We start from the raw sequence: 14,312 nt of genomic DNA, 5'->3' as shown, positions 1-14,312 counted from the left end.
CAAATATCAATAGTATACAAAAATAAGGTAAAAAGAAAACAAATGTCTAGCCAGATCAATGAAAACATAAACAAACAAACAAATAAATAAATAAGGAAAAAAAAACCCTAGTGTTGGCTTCAAAAGTTTCCCATTACAAAATTGAAGCAGCCATCCAAGTCAATGCTGGAACTTCATTTACTCATCAATAACCCACAACTAATCTAAAAAATGCCAGCTCTTGTTTTATTCTCCATAATCAGCCAAACTGGGTATTTGAAGAATAAAACCGAATAACTCTCAGCTTGTCCAATTACAAAATTAAAGTAGTAAATTTATTCACTCTTCTGAGAAAGAGGAATTGAGTTAAACGATAGTGAGTCAGAGAATGCCAGAAGCCTGCATTTTATGATTGCTTGCTTACGAATTCATTCTGATAAGAGAAGCTTTGTTCACTAATTTATTAATAAATCGTGTCTCAAAATGCTTTGTAGGTAAGTTTTAATTATTTTGTTCCTATGTCTTCAAAATTTTTAAGTTCATTGTGATGTTATTAATATACTAGCAAGTCTTAAAAGTGTTGCCTTTAGTCACATACACAAATTCATTCATATAGCCCACAGGCATGTTCACACACATGTATGTGATGATTGTGAACACACATGCCCACATACACACACATGCATGAAGAGGCAAAGACACATATTCACACCTCAGCACATTTATAGACACACATGCACACAGTATGAATATATTACTCTGTCGACTTGTAACTTTCTTTTCACATGAAACAAAATATTCCACGCAAGATTTGTCTTTTCTGGTATATTTATTTTCACTCATGATATTCTCAATAAAACTGCCTAATAGACCTATTTCTATTAAAGAAAACTGAACATTTATTTATAGGCTATCAATTACTTTGATTCATGAAATATAAATGTCAAACTCCATATATTTTTCTCCTGACCAAAATGAATTAGTCAACATTGACACCACTTCTATGATAAGGACATCTCTTTTTAATGGATGCTGAATTAGCAGTTTTTCTCTTTTGCTTCTCCTCATATTACTTGAGGTGTGTCTTCTTAAATGTCTTTGTTCAGCTTATCATGTATTACAAATTTCTTTATTTTTTATTTTTTCTTTCTTCTTTACTTTTCTTTTTTCTTTCTTCCTTTTTTTTTTGTTTGTTTGTTTATCGAGACAGGGTTTCTCTGTGTTGCTTTGGAGCCTGTCCTTCCTTGAATTAGCTCTTGTAGACCAGGCTAATTTCGAACTACTTCTACCTCCCAAGAGCTTGAATTAAAGGTGTGGGCTACCACCACTCAGCCTCTGAATTTCTTTCTTTTGGAATGCCCTAGGAATCCTCCTTTATAACTCTGGCATACATCTGTGCTCCCTTTCTGTTTTACTCCCTTTCTGTTTTTACCAACTTCGGTTTCAAAACTGAAAAATTACTTTTCTGGAAAGGTTTTAATTTTTTTTTCTGACCTTTCGTTATTATCCAACAACAACAACTATTTTTTTTTCTTAGTTTTGCCAGAAATGGAATGGGAGTGGGCTGTACACTACAGGACATCATCTGCTTCATCTTTTTATCTCTAACAATTACCTCCATTGTTACAGTCCCCATTTATTTGTGTCCCTATATTCTTCTGTGTACCTCATAAGGAAATTTATATTGGCTTTAGAGAGCATCTTAATTAAATTAGTCCACTCAGATAGCATCATAGTAAAACACAGAAGCATACACTCTACAACCCTTATAACTTAAGAGTCTAAGATCACTACACTGGTATAATCATGTTCTAATGATAGCTACTTTGTAAGTAGCAGTAACCAAACTTCAGTATCTTCTCCTAAGGGCAAACCAACTCCATATGTCCTCTTGTGCTCTGTCATAATCATATTTAGAAAGACCCTGACCTATGATCTAATCACTTCCCAAAGATCCTATCTTTGAATAAAATTATAATGTGGAAGATGAGTTACAGTATGCAAAGTTTTAGAGAAATGCAATCATTCAAGTTTTAAGAAAAAATATCTATGATGATAATTTCATCAAAAGGTGCTAAAAATATCTGCAAATATACTTTGAATAAAAAAGAAAATAGTTGTTATTTCAAAAAAGTGTGCTTTTGGAGAAAATATGTCATCCTACAAAGACCAAGGATGATGACCCTATTTTTTTTTATCAGATATGTTTCCCAAGATATGTATGTAATTGTACAAACACAAAATGATAGATGGTAGATGGCTTAATGAATACTTCCATAGATGATGTCATAAACATGGATATGTCATTAATATTCATTATATGAGTAAACAATGTAAAGGGATATTAAATGAAATAACTTTACTTATGTATAGATATACTAAATTTAACAAACATAATTTTTTGAAAAGAATTACAGTTTACTTTTTACTGAGGGTCATAGTTGAAGTCTAATTTTTAGAAACTTATTACCATTAATATTTTGTCAGTACTTAATATAGATAAATCGTACAGTATTTTATTTTCCATTCATTTTATGCATGTATATTTACATAGATCTTTGTATTATGTAAGACTGGAAAAAAAGAACAAAAGTTTTTCAAAGTTTAAAATGTTAAGAATCATTTTTTAAACCTTTGCTCTTTTCTCTAAAGTAAATTCTGCAATATAGATTAATTTGAATTTCACTGTGTATATATATGAGATTTTTTTAATATCCACCTTGACCCCAGGCATTATTGACTTTTTAAATACTTTCTGCATTGTGATTCCAATTTAAACATTTTAAAACTAGAAATTAAAAGTAGTAAATATGTGTTTTTATAGAAGAACATAACTCATTGATGGTTGTCATATTAAATATTCATTGTCATATCAAATTTGCACCGACTGTCAGTTCTGTTCCTGGAGAGCCCTGACCACAGTATTTTAGGATCTGAGAGAGATAATAAAAAGAATCAAAGTACTATAGAGAATGTCAGATATTGTGTTTTTACTTTAATTTTGAGAAAAATTAGAAGAATAAAATGTACAGAATGGTTTTTACAGTTTTCTCGAACTTGAAGCAGTTACAACACTCAGACATTTACGTATGAGCAGAAAAGAAAATTAATTCCGGATTTACATTTATATGACAATAGAATAAGCAAAAAAAGGGTACATGTTCTGCAGCAAACAGTTGGATCAGGGCTTTTTCCATAATACAGAGCATTGACAATTATTTTAAGTTGTTGCTGTTTACTTTGTGATGTACTCAAATTTTCTGGATAATGTTTAAGGCCTAGTGACATGATTCTCTTAAGTTTGAAAATATAGGCAGCAAATATAAATAGCTGAAGAGTGACTGGGCCAGAAAGTAATGATGGAATTGTGGGATGTTAAAGGGAAGGAAGACAGAGTTGGATGAAGGGATGTTAGTTTGAAAGAAATCACTTTTGTGTGAGAGATAACAGTGCATTACTTAGTGTTATCACTCTTGTGGTGCATACTTTATATGATATTTTATTTTATTTTTATATTAAAATTTCAAAATGAAAAGCCCAGAGCCAATTACATCTAATCACAATGGATATGAAGTAACATTTATTAACCTCCCACATACATGAGATTAATAAACCTGCAAATTTAATAACTGACTAATAACTCAGTATAACAGTTATGATGTACAGTCATACACAGCTTTCCATTGTAATGGAATAGCTTTAAATTCATTTCAATGGACTATTTACTACAGAGTTAAAAACTGTAGCAATGAATTTGATCTCATAAATTTTTCATTGTACTTTAAATGAGTATATCAACATGATTAGAGTTGAATAAACTGATAAATGAAAGAATTTCTCCAACAACACTAAATTTCCTAATTATAATCAAGTACTTTTGAGGTCTCTAATCACTGTGTACTCTTTTGTAATCATAGTATAATTAGCCCAGTTAAAAGATGTTTCCAAAATTAATATTGAATAAAAAACTTGTTATTATAAAACATGAGATTCTCCTTAAAAATATTTATGTTTGTAGGATGTTACTTAGACATCATTAAAATCCACATTGCAGGTGGGTAAATGTTCTTTGGAAAGAAAGAGAGAATTTAACTATTTGATAAATCTCTAAGTTTTCTAATGAGGAATGAGTCCATATTTAAAAGAAATTAATTTAAACAGATGGTAGTTCTTGTCTAGGTCAAGTGAATTTGCTGCAAACTCGGTTCCATAGTTTAATGTAGGCCTTATATTTAGTTTGGATTGATTCTTATTTTTGACATAGCATAAAGTAGAAGTCTCTTCTACATGTGAACTTGCAGTGTTTTCTCATTTCTTATTGAATAAGTTATCCTTTCTCCATTCTATGTTGTTTCTATTTTATATGTTTATATATTGAGAATCATCTGATTATAAACACATAGGATTACATGTACTTTCTATGTACCCCTCCATTCTGTCACATTCTCCTAGGTTTGTTTTCATAACAGTACCATGCTGTTTTGAATATTAAACTGACATTAGTTAGGAGACAAGCAATTTCAATAGCACTGGACTTATTCAGATCAAAAAATTAAGAAAGAAGGAAATTGTGCAGCATCCAAAAAGACTACGTGCTGAGATGACAGATAGAAAGAGAAGCTAAGGGGAGGTCAAATTCTGTCATCAGCAGAAGGAGCTGTGCAGATGGGGGTAGCATGAGATTATAGGAAATTTTCCTTCAGATTCAGAACTCAAAAATAGAATTCTGAGCAAATTGTTGTGAAATTTTCTAACACTGGCTAAGAGACTTTGAAGTCTCATTGATGGCTTACAGTTAATGGTTTCTGCAACTTTCAAGATTTTCGAAAGGCTGTTATTGAAAATATGGTAACAATGAGATCTGGGAAAATATACAAAGATGGACTACTCCAAAGGAACATAAAGTGCAGTGACTCACTCTGTAACAAAGAGGCTTATGAAAGGGAATGTAACAAAGAAGAACTGCAATCATCAAGTGAACAAGTTGGATAACTTTATAGTCCTTTACTTTTCTTCTTCCTATTCAAGCAGACTGTTAAATACATGGTCGTGTTCGCAAGACTGGAGGTGTTGCTTCAGCTCAGAAATAGACACGTACTCAGATATGTACTCATGGTCTGGTTAAAGCAACAGAGGAGTATCAAACAATTTTTAGCACTCCACTACTTCTTAGCACTGCATGTATGATTATGAAGGGTAGTTTGAAGCCGCAAAACAATCCCACAGCGGTTAAGAATTATGGATATTTCCATCCATTTGTATGCAAAATTCAAGAAGTCCTTGTTTCTTCCTGCTTAGTAGTACTCTAATATGTATATATTCCATACTTTCTTCATCCATTCTTCCATTGAAGGGCATCTAGGTTGTTTCCAGGTTCTGGCTATCACAAACAATGCTGCTATGAACATTGTAGAGCATATACTTTTGTTGTATGATAAGGCCTCTCTTGGGTATATTTCCAAGAGTGGTATTGCTGGGTCCAGGTGTAAGTTGATCCCGAATTTCCTGAGAAACCGCCATACTGCTTTCCAAAGTGGATGCACAAGTTTGCATTCCCACCAGCAATGGATGAGTGTACCCCTTTCTCCACAACCTCTCCAACAAAGGGTATCATTGGTGTTTTTTATTTTAGCCATTCTGACAGGTGTAAGATGGTATCTTAAAGTTGTCTTGATTTGCATTTCCCTGATCGCTAAGGAAGTTGAGCATGACCTTAAGTGTCTTTTGGCCATTTGAAGTTCTTCTGGTGAGAATGGATGGAAATAGAAAACACTATCCTGAGTGAGGTAAGCCAGACCCAAAAAGAGGAACATGGGATGTACTCACTCATATTTGGTTTCTAGCCATAAACCAAGGACATTGAGCCTATAATTAGTGATCCTAGAGAAGCTAAATAAAGAGAACCCAAAGAAAAACATATAGGCATCCTCCTGAATATTAACCTTCAGAAAGCGATGAAAGGAGACAGAGACAGAGACCCACATTGGAGCACAGGACTGAAATCTCAAGGTCCAAATCAGGAGCAGAAGGAGACGGAGCATGAGCAAGGAACTCAGGACCGTGAGGGGTGCACCCACACACTGAGACAATGGGGATGTTCTACTGGGAACTTACCAAGACCAGCTGGCCTGGGTCTGGAAAAGCCTGGCATAAAACCGGACTCGCTGAACATAGCAGACAATGAGGACTACTGAGAACTCAAGAACAATGGCAATGGGTTTCTGATCCTACTGCATGCACTGGCTTTGTGGGAGCCTCGGCAGTTTGGATGCTCAACTTACTAGACCTGGATGGAGGTGGGGGTTCCTTGGACTTCCCACAGGACAGGGAACCCTGATTGCTTTTCGGGCAGGGGGGGGGACTTAATTGGGGGAGGGGGAGGGAAATGGGAGGCGGTGGCGGGGAAGAGACAGAAATCTTTAATAAATAAATAAATTAAAAAAATTAAAAAAAAGAGACAAAGATCTTTCCCACTGTACAAACATAGAACCTCCTATAAATAAGCCTCTTTTCTTTTCTTTTTTTCTTTTTATTTTTATATTTATTTATTTATTATGTATACAATATTCTGTCTGTGTGTACACCTGCTGGCCAGAAGAGGGCACCAGACCTCATTACAGATGGTTGTGAGCCACCATGTGGTTGCTGGGAATTGAACTCAGGACCTTTGGAAGAGCAGGCAATGCTCTTAACCTCTGAGCCATCTCTCCAGCCCCTAAACCTCTTTTCTTTAAAAAAAAAGAATTATGGATAATAAAAAGGTTATATTTGAGAAGAAAAATTTACAGATCACCATCCCAAAGAACAAATCTCTCATCACAAAACAGAAAACAGAGAGTCTAACAGCCAGAATGGGAGCTGGAAGCAAGAGAGAGAGTGCACAGTTCCCACTGCTTTATAAACTATAAAAGACCATGCCCAAGTAGGCTGGTATCTTAAAGGCTATTGGCTGAAGGAACAGAATGTGCTCCCACTGCAACTCCCCTTTTTGTTTAAATAAGAGGGCTCCAAACCCAATACAAAACTATATACACTAGGAACAGATATCAAGTATAATTAGAATTACATCCAGCATAAACAATATTAAGCAAGGAACATATCCTATAGAGTCTAAGTCTTGTATAGGAAATGACTTGGCTAGATCATAAGAGTACAGTAACTACATCTGTCTAATCTTCAACCACATTAAAGGCCTGTGAAGGGAGATAAGTAAAATATTAAGGATAAGTCTGGAAATTAGGTTACCACTCATTAAACATACACTTAAAATGGTCTTTGAAAATAGCACGTATGTCCATGATGTGTGTGTGTGTGTGTGTGTATATATATATATATATATATATATATATATATATATATATATAATTTCTCCTCCCTATACTCTCTTTAGAGCTCCAAACACACCACCCTCCCAATGTCATATTCTCCTTATTTATTTGTTCATTTATTTATTTATTTTGACCCATTGAATACAAATATTCTGCTCATATGGGTGTGAATTATCCACTGAGGTAACCTTCAGGTTTTTAACAAAAAGTATTGTTTTCCTCTGTCTGCAGCGAGATGATCCAACTAGTAAAGATGCCTGTTGCCGAGCTGATCAACCTTTGTTGCCGAGGACTCACATCGTGAAGGGAAAGAACTGTCTCAGACACGTTTTCACCTCACTTCCATACAAGCACCATGGCATGTGCCTGTCCACACACACTCCAGTTCACATGTAGACAATAAATGAAAATAAAACGTAAAACGTTAAAAAGATTATTTGGCAGGATTAAAGGTAATTTTTACTTTAAAGGATATTGATGTTTAGCCATGAAAAATGGTTTAATTTCTTGGAGATGCCAATTTCTTTGCCATTCAAGAGTAATTCAATATTTATGGCCCTTATTCAGTATCATTTTCTGGTGGGCATTGTATTAAAAGGATTCACACATTTTCAATGTCCCTTTGACAAAAAATTTCAGAATGAGAGGGAAATTGTTATCAAGATAATCTTCATTTATACTGTTTTTTTTCACAAAATATTTTTATAACTTGGTTTGCTTTATTTATTTAATTTTACCAACTCCAAGTATTTTAATACTTTTCTTTCAAGCCAATATTTAAAGAAGTAATATATTAAGGGTATAAAATTTTTATGTAATTTTGTAAATTTTCTAAAATGTTGATTTTTACTCTTCAGTCTAGTTAGATAATACATCTGAAGAAAATTTACATATTGAAGATAGGATGATATATAGAGAGATAGACATATATCACTTTTTTCTAAATATATTGTCATAAGATATAGGCCAAAGTAATGTAGATATACATATATTTTCCTTTGCCATCTATTCAATTTACTACATTTATCTGATTTAAAACATTATGTAAAGACTGACTCAAATTTACATAATTTATCAGTAAAAAGTAACTATCATTCAAAAAATAAAGAAACCAACACGTAGTTGAAAATTTTATAAAATGTATAAATAGGAATTCATAATTGTTTTAACTTGATTTATTTTGTAAATGTTGTTCATGTAGAATATTAAACTAAGTACTATAACATCACAGAAAGATGTATTTGCTTTGTACGTTATGTCCAAGTATTTCTATCTTTAGTTTGCTGGTTTTTTAGAAGGTCCTACGCCTGAACCTGTTCAGGGTATCTTGGTTTGGCTCCATTGAATTCCCTTTTATCTCCCTTTATCTCACATAGCTGGCAGAATTCTGGGAACATAAAATTCACTAGCTGTGTGCATAAAGGAGTCATGTTGGCCATCATGATGCCAGGATGAGTTAGTCACCGGAAAGGGCTTCTTTAGAGCTGATATATAATAAAATGAATGGGCCAGGATTTTGAGGTCTAAAACTTATGAACTAGCAAACAGCACACCTTTGATAAGTCTACATACACCTATGTAGATGCATCATTGTGTCTCAAAAGATATAACTGTGGTCCATTACCCAGTTAACTTGAGATCTGCCTATGCCTAATGATCAGTAGTTGACTAGATTCCAGGATTTCATTCATTTTAGCCTCTGTGCATGAGGCAGTGTCTGGTCCACAGTTTTGCTAAATGATCTTCCATTAATTAAACTGCCTGTAAGTAAACTCACAGGTCTTTCAAGTCAAATAGAAACATTCCCTTTGAAATCATAGTTGAGTGATTTTCTGGAATACTTCATTAGCAGAAACTCAAAAATTGTAGAAAAATTTCTGTAGTACAAAATACTAAAATTAACTTTCTTCTAAGAAAAACAAACTGCTATAATATTAAGACTTTTGAGTTTGTAAAATATTTTGAAACAGAGGTTAGCTATTGTTCTGGATTTTTTCACAGGTTTGTAGAGGTAAAACAAAATTGCAAATGCACACAGGACATTCATTTTCATCTTCAAAATTACTATCTCATTTTATAAATTTAATCACAAATGCTAAAATATTTGACTGTGTGAAGCATACTTATTCTGTATCATACAATTTTAGAAACATAGTGTTGAGTGGATAATTTGTTTCTTGGTTTTTCAAGACAGAGTTTCTCTGTGGCTTTGGAGCCTGTCCTAGACCTAGCTCTTGAAAACCAGGCTGGCCTCTAACTCACAGAGCTCCACCTGCCTTTGTCTCCCGAGTGCTGGGATTAAAGGCGTGCGCCACCACCTCCCGGCTAAATGGATAATTTTTAAAGCAGAAATTCTTTGTTTCACAGTGAGTGAGAAAGTAGAAATGTTATAGATAAACGTTCTAGAATCTTTTCTTCTGAGGCTTATGTTGTTTCACACCAACATAGCAAAAAGCAAAAACAAAGGCTAACCAAATGTCATGTGAATTGTCTTTTATCAAAAAGCTTCTTACCCAGAGTCAACGCCACACGACCTAACCAAATGCTAGCAGCTATTTTTTTCAGTGATATCACATTGGCAATGATTGAATTTAAGAGAGCTGTCATTCAAAACAAAGAAAATACCATAGAGGCATACACTTTTCATAACAGTAAATGCAGTGAGCAGTGTAACACCTGGAAGGTGTTAGTAAATGTCTAAAAATGTCATGACTGTTGGATTTCAAACAAATCCATACATTGTGGATGGGGATATCTGGTATTATTAATGCACTAAGTATCTCTGAAAGATCTGCATTTGACCTCTTGATTACCCTTTCAAAATAACTTCCTTGTCTTCTATCAAAATTACTATAAATTTCTGAAAGTTCACAAGTTAAGTACTTCATTGCCCTATAGCTGTTATCTTTTCAATCAGACGAGCTTTATGCTGTAAGAACTACACTTGATCATATAATTTCTCCTCCATTAACCTGCATATTCAAAATGCTCTCAAATGTTACATATGGAAGTGAGCTAGCAAGCATAGCACTAATACTCAAAATGGATTACTTTAAAAAAATCAGTCTTATTTGTTTTTCTTTAAAGATATAATAAGATTCACCTGGAACATTTATTTAAACCTGCATTCTACAATATCTGATTTTTTATATAGGTGAAAATTTATAATATATACATATATATACATATATATTTATAATAAAAGTAAATATGTTACCCTCATTTGCTTAAACTTTAGCACAGCTTGAGATTTTAAATTTTCATTTACAAATCTATAAACCATGGTAATATAAACTCAAAATATTAAATGTTAATAAAGTCAAATATTCATTGACTAACACTGAGATACAATATGTATGTGAGAGTGTCTGTGTGTGTGAGAGTGTGAGTGTATGTGTGTGTGTGTGTGTGTGAGAGAGAGAGAGAGAGACAGAGACAGAGACAGAGACAGAGACAGAGACAGAGGGTGATTTCGGGTTTTTGCTAATACCTGTTATCCTTCCAGTTGATAAGCTGACTAAGAAAGTTTTCCATATGATCAAAGCCAGTTGTGGCTCTATAGTGAGAAATTGCTGGGGAAGAAAAGTTAGCGATAGTCTGCCCTTCCTTAAGACCATTTTGTTATAATTCTTAATTGCCAATTGAGAGATGCTGCTCACTGATGCAATAGGGGTATAATTTTTTTATAGAAATACTCAATTGATTTCTGATGGGATCTGAGGCCTTCTGTATAGAAGGGAGCTTGTGATCAGCATTGCAGATTTAGTCCTTGAAGGCCTGTGACTGAGCAGATCAAAAACAGAGAAATGAACCTCATACTTCCTTTTTTCTAAGAAGACAGGATTTACAATCCCCTCCTAAATATTTATACCTATATTATAGAAGTGTCCAGTTTTGTTTTATAGTTGTTATTTGTTTGTCCAATTGAAATAAACTAGAGCTCACTAAGAATAGCACCCTCAGTTGAAAAAATACCCCCATTAGATTGTCTGTAGGCGTTTATTTGTTTGATGGTCAATGTGGGAAAGTCAAGATCACTGTGAGTGGTACCACCCCTGAACAACTAGCCCTGGAAAAAAAAAAAAAAGCAAACTGAGTTATTCAGGCCAGGATAAATTGGCCAATAAACAGTGCTCCTTTGTGGCTTCTGCTTCAGGTCCCACCTCCATTTTCTTTCCTTGAGCTTCTGCTTTGATTTCCCTCAGTGACGGATTACTATCTGGAAGTATTGCAGAAAATGAACTGTCTCTTCCATGAGTTTCTTGTGTCCCTTGTCTTTATCAAATCAATGTAGCACAATTAATAAAAATCCAGAGACAGATATTGGGGTTCAACCTGAAGGTCAGCAAAGGAAAAGAGCTGGTCACTGACTCTTACCCCTATCTCAATCCCAAATGGTGATCTTGGACTCAGAAATCCTCAGAATGAGACTGTGTCTGAGAGCTGCCTCCTCTGGTCTTATATTCCTCTCTTGAGTAGGAATTAAAGGCATTCACCAGTACCCCTTGGTTTCTATGTCAAACTCATCTGGCTACAGGGATTAAAGGTGTGTGCCACCACTGCCTTGTTTGTATGACTGATCGTGTGTAAACTCTGTCAGAGAAACTTTATTTATTAAATACAAACGAAATATCATTACACAATAATAGAAACCTAACTGAAATGATTAGTTAAGATTTTAGCTTTGATCCAGGAAAAAAATGGTCAATGCAAAGGTAGATGTTTAGTCACAGTTCTAAGATCAAATGATTTGTGAGTTCTCATTCTCTAGTGAAACAAACGTAACACCGTCAAGAAAATCCAAAGAGAGAGCGGAAAGAATGAAATTGCCCAATGATAGGCATAAAAGATCTGTAACCTGGATTTGGGAGCTTATATGGGCCTACTTCAAACCTAAGGTCATTTTTGTCCTGACATGCCACGATAGAAGCTAATGAGATTATGACAAATACAAAACAGAAGGCCATGTACATAGAAAAAACATTAGTTAAAAAAAAATAGGGAGACTGGCAAGGTTGGTGGGGAAATAAGAGAAGCTAGAAGAGGAGTATCCAGAAAGCATTATATCCATCAGGAAAATGCCAAAGAACAAAATTTATCAATTAAAAATTTAAAAGACAAAATATGTAAAATTTCTACAAACTATAGCAAAATCAAGTATTCTATATTAAGTCTAAGTGATCCTCTCATATACAAAATGCTAAAATAAAAATAAAAGTATGCCGTGGTTTAAAAGATCATACTAGCCCTAGAATAGCGATCAGGCCACCAGTACAAGCAAAAATGAAAAAAAAAATGATAGGTCTGTTAAGCAAGGAGAAGGGAGAGATCACAATGGTTTGGGGGTCAGAAAAATAACACTACAAATGTTTGAAAGGACTTATAGAATAATTATGTTTATGTACTTATGGCGTGGGAGGTCCTTCTGTCTCTGTGTTGCTTTTCTTGGTTAATGAATAAAGAAGCTGCTTTGGCCTGTTGATAGGGCAGAACTTAGGTAGGCAGGGAAGATAGAACTGAATACTGGGAAGAAGAGGCAGAGAGAGAAGCCATGGATCCGTGGCCATAGGTAGATGTGCTGAAACTTTACTGATAGGCCACAACCTCATGGTGATATACAGATTAATAGAAATGGGGTAAATTAATATCTAAGAGTTAGTCAATAAGAAGTTAGAGCTAATGGGTCAAGCAGTGATTTATTTAATGCAGTGACTGTATGGTTATTTCAGGGCTAAGCTAGCCAGGTGGCCAAGATAAACAGGTGGCCCCCTACCTCCTACACATATAAAGTACAAGTGTACCTGTATCTGTATAGATAAATAGTTTAAAGAAAATGTCCTACTTAGGTAATAATGCTATCCCCAAGGACCATGAGCTATCTTATTAAAAAAAAAAAAAAAAAAAAAAAACGAAGAAAAAAAAAAACATTACCACATCTAAGAAACCTCCTCTCAGGAGGCAAAGACAGGAGGATCTTTGTTAGTTCTTGGCCAGTCTGGTCTACAAAGTGAGTTCCATGACAGGTTCCAAGGCTACAGAAAAACCCTGTCTCAAAAACAAACAAACAAACAAAACACTCCTCTTGAATTTTTTATAAGACCAGAGGAGTCTACAAAACAATATAGTTTATTGCTGTTACCCTTGATTGCCTCTTACAATTTAAAGGTAAGGCCTTACTGCTGAGAAGCTGTGTACCCCAGAAACAATACTCAGAGGAGTAGACTTGGAACTGATGTGGAAGTCTCTTCCTAAGGATTTGCTCTCAGAGTAGCAGAAGGTGCTCTATGAGTTGCCAAGGGAAAGGAGCAATCTGCATTCCTACATAGCTGTAAAACCTATAACTACAACAATGACTGGGTTGGCAAAATATCAACAAGAGTGATATAATGGCAACTTTGTCTTGGGGTAACAAAAGGCTCTTTCAGTTTACTGACAGTCTCCTCAAAAGAAAATGCATGCCTTGCATTGAAAACCTAGTTAACTTCCTATGGCTAGAAAAGTTATAGATCTAATCCAACAGGAAAGCCTACTTTGGCCAGTTTCCACAACCAATGCAATTACTGTTTCCTCTTTACTTATCTTAATTACTACAGACATGCATATGTCTCAACCCTCCTGAAACAAGCTTATTTTGTCAACAGCTTGGAACTCTTAAAAAAAAAAATACACGACTGTTCAAAATGCAGAGAACAAGTGGCTGTGAGTTTGTGAGTTGTCCAGTCCCAACTGAAACAGCAGTACTTTAACCCTGATCCTAAATTTCAGAGGGCAGAAAGATTTTAAGAGCTAGAGGCGTGGGATATCTATTGATAGATCATGTCCCATATATACAGCAGTGAAAATATAACAACAAATTCTCAACAATAGGTTGAATGAACAGGCAAGAATAATAACAACATTCATTTATGTGCCTATGAAGATAGAGAAAATTCCATGTGGACCAACCCATAGAGGCTAAGCTCCAGAATGGAAATTGCTGTTGATAAAGGGAATCAGTTCCTCCTG

Source organism: Microtus oregoni, unplaced genomic scaffold (genome assembly GCF_018167655.1).
Source record: "Microtus oregoni isolate MIOR12 unplaced genomic scaffold, Mior012 000040F_ref0000088, whole genome shotgun sequence".
NCBI classification, from domain to species: domain Eukaryota; kingdom Metazoa; phylum Chordata; class Mammalia; order Rodentia; family Cricetidae; genus Microtus; species Microtus oregoni.
Note: the sequence above shows the minus strand (reverse complement) of the source record.